This window comes from Schistocerca gregaria, unplaced genomic scaffold, assembly GCF_023897955.1.
Source record: "Schistocerca gregaria isolate iqSchGreg1 unplaced genomic scaffold, iqSchGreg1.2 ptg000649l, whole genome shotgun sequence".
NCBI lineage: Eukaryota > Metazoa > Arthropoda > Insecta > Orthoptera > Acrididae > Schistocerca > Schistocerca gregaria.
Window position 1 is genome coordinate 75,001 of NW_026062034.1, and position 5,000 is coordinate 80,000.

At 53.3% G+C, this 5,000-nt stretch overlaps 1 non-coding gene across 1 annotated transcript; it reads left to right on the plus strand.

The window, feature by feature from the left end:
- Nucleotides 1–2,808: 2,808 nt before the first annotated feature.
- LOC126317842 (small subunit ribosomal RNA) lies at nt 2,809–4,701 on the plus strand. The gene has a single exon (XR_007556955.1). It is a non-coding gene; the product is annotated as a small subunit ribosomal RNA (ribosomal RNA).
- The last annotated feature ends 299 nt before the right edge of the window (nt 4,702–5,000 follow it).

Genomic DNA, 5,000 nt, shown 5'->3' on the forward strand with positions numbered 1-5,000 from the left:
CTAACTGTGGCTGTACCACATTATCGCTTAACCTAACTGTGGCTGTACCACATTATCGCTTAACCTAACTGTGGCTGTACCACATTATCGCTTAACCTAACTCTGGTTGTACCACATTATCCCTTAACCTAACTCAAGTTGTCCCTTAACCTAACTCAAGTTGTCCCTTAACCTAACTCAAGTTGACCCTTAACCTAACTCAAGTTGTCCCTTAACCTAACTCAAGTTGTCCCTTAACCTAACTCAAGTTGTCCCTTAACCTAACTCAAGTTGTCCCTTAACCTAACTCAAGTTGTCCCTTAACCTAACTCAAGTTGTCCCTTAACCTAACTCAAGTTGTCCCTTAACCTAACTCAAGTTGTCCCTTAACCTAACTCAAGTTGTCCCTTAACCTAACTCAAGTTGTCCCTTAACCTAACTCAAGTTGTCCCTTAACCTAACTCAATTTGTCCCTTAACCTAACTCAATTTGTCCCTTAACCTAACTCAATTTGTCCCTTAACCTAACTCAATTTGTCCCTTAACCTAACTCAATTTGTCCCTTAACCTAACCCACGTTGTCCCTTAACCTAACTCAATTTGTCCCTTAACCTAACTCAATTTGTCCCTTAACCTAACTCAATTTGTCCCTTAACCTAACTCAATTTGTCCCTTAACCTAACCCACGTTGTCCCTTAACCTAACTCAATTTGTCCCTTAACCTAACCCACGTTGTCCCTTAACCTAACCCACGTTGTCCCTTAACCTAACCCACGTTGTCCCTTAACCTAACCCACGTTGTCCCTTAACCTAACCCACGTTGTCCCTTAACCTAACCCACGTTGTCCCTTAACCTAACCCACGTTGTCCCTTAACCTAACCCACGTTGTCCCTTAACCTAACCCACGTTGTCCCTTAACCTAACCCACGTTGTCCCTTAACCTAACCCACGTTGTCCCTTAACCTAACCCACGTTGTCCCTTAACCTAACCCACGTTGTCCCTTTGCCTAACATAGTTCACTGCTCGGAATCTCTGGTGTCGTTGTTATCCTCATGTAGATGTCTTGCGAGTGTTGCTTACTTTCCACATATTCCCGCTATCCACTGTCAATTGTACTGCAATAGGACTATATCGCCGCCCCCCCCCCCCCTCTGTCCCCCTCTTTGTGTCTCTGTCCTCTCAAGCTGGTCGGTCTGGCGTTTGAGTGTTAAATGAGCCTCGCAGCTGTTCAGTTGCATTCAGATGTCGACGCCCTCAGTGTACGTCGTGGTATGGTCTGTGTCCATTGTCCGCTGATGTCGTACGCGTAACCCACACGCTGTACCGATCATCGGTCGTTACGTACAGAGTGAAGTAGTGTGATACGTGTGACCGTACGCTGGCTGTGCCCAACGGTGTCGAATCTCAATTTCCATATGTTGTGCTCGATGCTACTTGTCTCGTCTCCCAATAACAGCTAGGTTGCACTGTGGTACGCCGTAGAGGCGTGTGGGAGGAACGTACGAACGCATTGTATGTCACCCTGGGTCGCTGGGGGTGGTGGTGCGGTGAGTCAGGTCAGGTCAGGTCAGGTCAGGTCAGGTCAGCGTGAGCCGTCTGATGTAGTGACGCGTGTATTCCGACTTTGTCGTATTGCCTCACACAAAGTGCTACCCTGGTGGACCGCGTTCCATATCTGGGACATGCCGCAGATGCCGGTTGACAGTGGATCGCGGAAGGGACATCGCATACGTGCGCGGGCCACCTTCCACGTGTTCTCTTCTGCACATGTCGCAGTGTGTATGTGGTCTGATGTAGCGTGTCGTGACACATGACATCCTGGCATGCAAGAATTGTTGAATTCGCAAATGTAGGTGGACATCTACGTTTACTGCCCAAGATACGCAAATGAACTGGAAATCCGTTGTTGAGCGGTTGTTCACGCTGGAGGTGAATCTGTGATGGCGACGATCGGTACAGCTATTAACCGGTTGTTTCAGCGGTACCCGCCACATCCACACACGTGACTAGGTCCATGTGGGTATGAAGCGATACGCGGCGGTGGCTTGGTGGGACTGTTCCCGGCCGGTGAAGGGGGGCCGCCCGGCGTGTTGGCCGCGCGCTGCGTGGGCGCACGCGCAACAGGCGGCTGGTGGGGGGCGCCGAGTGGCAGGAGCGCCAGCCGACGGGCCCGGCAGGCGGTGCAGCTACGCTGCGGCGCACCCTGCACGCGGCGCCTGGCGGCCAAAGTTGGTTCAGCCGAGCCCGGTGCGAAGCGCGGTGGACATCTGCAGTGTGCTGGTCTGATTGAGGACTGTGTGCGTTGAGGATGCGCCGCCGCCTGGCACTCGGCGCCGCGACGCCGTCTGCTGCTCGGTCGCCCCAGCGGTTCTCGCAGGTGGTTTGTATCGCAGTTGTGCGGACGTGTTGGCGCGTGCGCTGTGCTGGGAGAGTTCGCTTCTGCACCCAAGTGGGGCTTTGCCCTTGTGTGGCGCTGGCGTTGGAGCTGCCGGTCACCATAGGTGGCGCGTGTTGTCTCCCGCCGGCAATGCCACGACAGCACGCTCCCGGGCCTCTGTCGGCAGCGGCAAGCTCAGTTGGGAGCAAGGGTGTTCGCACTAAAACCGTCTACTCGCCTAACTCCGGGCGATTGCGCCTCTCTCGAAACCGACCAAGTACCTAGGACGGCGCTGCGCGCCGCCGGGACCTGAGAGGGTTTCGAGGTGTATCGTGCAGGGGAGCTCGGCCTCCTCCTGTTTGCAGAATAATTGAGCGGACGCTTGCGTGTTCGCGCGGGCCCCCGGGACACACTCCCGGGCGGCCGGCTGCTCAGCTCTAGTTGACGCAGCTCCCTGGTTGATCCTGCCAGTAGTCATATGCTTGTCTCAAAGATTAAGCCATGCATGTCTCAGTACAAGCCGCATTAAGGTGAAACCGCGAATGGCTCATTAAATCAGTTATGGTTCCTTAGATCGTACCCACGTTACTTGGATAACTGTGGTAATTCTAGAGCTAATACATGCAAACAGAGTCCCGACCAGAGATGGAAGGGACGCTTTTATTAGATCAAAACCAATCGGATTGGCTTGTCTGGTCCGTTTGCCTTGGTGACTCTGAATAACTTTGGGCTGATCGCACGGTCCTCGTACCGGCGACGCATCTTTCAAATGTCTGCCTTATCAACTGTCGATGGTAGGTTCTGCGCCTACCATGGTTGTAACGGGTAACGGGGAATCAGGGTTCGATTCCGGAGAGGGAGCCTGAGAAACGGCTACCACATCCAAGGAAGGCAGCAGGCGCGCAAATTACCCACTCCCGGCACGGGGAGGTAGTGACGAAAAATAACGATACGGGACTCATCCGAGGCCCCGTAATCGGAATGAGTACACTTTAAATCCTTTAACGAGTATCTATTGGAGGGCAAGTCTGGTGCCAGCAGCCGCGGTAATTCCAGCTCCAATAGCGTATATTAAAGTTGTTGCGGTTAAAAAGCTCGTAGTTGGATTTGTGTCCCACGCTGTTGGTTCACCGCCCGTCGGTGTTTAACTGGCATGTATCGTGGGACGTCCTGCCGGTGGGGCGAGCCGAAGGGGTGCTTTCGCGTCCCGAGGCGGACCCCGTTTAAATCCTACCAGGGTGCTCTTTGTTGAGTGTCTCGGTGGGCCGGCACGTTTACTTTGAACAAATTAGAGTGCTTAAAGCAGGCAAGCCCGCCTGAATACTGTGTGCATGGAATAATGGAATAGGACCTCGGTTCTATTTTGTTGGTTTTCGGAACCCGAGGTAATGATTAATAGGGACAGGCGGGGGCATTCGTATTGCGACGTTAGAGGTGAAATTCTTGGATCGTCGCAAGACGAACAGAAGCGAAAGCATTTGCCAAGTATGTTTTCATTAATCAAGAACGAAAGTTAGAGGTTCGAAGGCGATCAGATACCGCCCTAGTTCTAACCATAAACGATGCCAGCCAGCGATCCGCCGCAGTTCCTCCGATGACTCGGCGGGCAGCCTCCGGGAAACCAAAGCTTTTGGGTTCCGGGGGAAGTATGGTTGCAAAGCTGAAACTTAAAGGAATTGACGGAAGGGCACCACCAGGAGTGGAGCCTGCGGCTTAATTTGACTCAACACGGGAAACCTCACCAGGCCCGGACACCGGAAGGATTGACAGATTGATAGCTCTTTCTTGATTCGGTGGGTGGTGGTGCATGGCCGTTCTTAGTTGGTGGAGCGATTTGTCTGGTTAATTCCGATAACGAACGAGACTCTAGCCTGCTAACTAGTCGCGTGACATCCTTCGTGCTGTCAGCGATTACTTTTCTTCTTAGAGGGACAGGCGGCTTCTAGCCGCACGAGATTGAGCAATAACAGGTCTGTGATGCCCTTAGATGTTCTGGGCCGCACGCGCGCTACACTGAAGGAATCAGCGTGTCTTCCTAGGCCGAAAGGTCGGGGTAACCCGCTGAACCTCCTTCGTGCTAGGGATTGGGGCTTGCAATTGTTCCCCATGAACGAGGAATTCCCAGTAAGCGCGAGTCATAAGCTCGCGTTGATTACGTCCCTGCCCTTTGTACACACCGCCCGTCGCTACTACCGATTGAATGATTTAGTGAGGTCTTCGGACTGGTACGCGGCATCGACTCTGTCGTTGCCGATGCTACCGGAAAGATGACCAAACTTGATCATTTAGAGGAAGTAAAAGTCGTAACAAGGTTTCCGTAGGTGAACCTGCGGAAGGATCATTACCGACTAGACTGCATGTCTTTCGATGTGCGTGTCGTGTCGCGCAACACGCTACCTGTACGGCAGTGGCCGTGCGCCGCGTGCGGAACCACGCGTGCCTCTCAAAACTAGCGGAAGTGTTGTTGTTGTGTGGTACGAGCGCTGAAGCTCTGGAGCGGCTGGCCTGCGGTACCTGGCGCCTGGCGCCGGTTTTGAATGACGTTCGCCCGAGTGCCTGTCCGCTCCGGTGTGGAGCCGTACGACGCCCATCGGCTGTGAGGCCGTTGGACACAAAAAAATAGTGGAACAGGGGCCGTCAGAC